Source organism: Myotis davidii, unplaced genomic scaffold (genome assembly GCF_000327345.1).
Source record: "Myotis davidii unplaced genomic scaffold, ASM32734v1 scaffold223, whole genome shotgun sequence".
Lineage (NCBI taxonomy): Eukaryota > Metazoa > Chordata > Mammalia > Chiroptera > Vespertilionidae > Myotis > Myotis davidii.
In genome coordinates, this window is record NW_006294609.1 from 5,414,779 (window position 1) to 5,415,111 (window position 333).

At 60.7% G+C, this 333-nt stretch overlaps 1 protein-coding gene across 1 annotated transcript in view; it reads left to right on the forward strand.

The window, feature by feature from the left end:
- Positions 1–333, forward strand: part of CFAP73 (cilia and flagella associated protein 73) — a 14,484-nt gene that overhangs the window by 3,578 nt on the left and 10,573 nt on the right. The gene's annotated exons all lie outside the window — the stretch shown is intronic.

The window sequence follows — 333 nt, forward strand, 5'->3', positions numbered from 1 at the left end:
TATGCAGGGATCACCACTTACTGAGCACTAACTGTATGCCAGGGGCACGCTTCGTTCTTGAATTCTCCCCAAGGCCCCGTGAAGTGGGTCCTGTTATTGTCAACCCCATTTTACAGATGGGGAAACCGGGATTCAGAAAGGACACCCGGGCAGGCGCGGGAGGGGGGAGACCCAGGCGCTCAGAATGAATATTGGTCGCAGGCAGTGAGCTTAGCTGAACGGAGGCGTGGAGCCATCTCCCCTTGAGGGGTAGCGGCTGGTGATGCCCCCGTTTCACAGGTGGGCTGCGGGGGCGCTGGAGAGCCGAGTGACAGGGGGAGGGCAGGGCCTGCA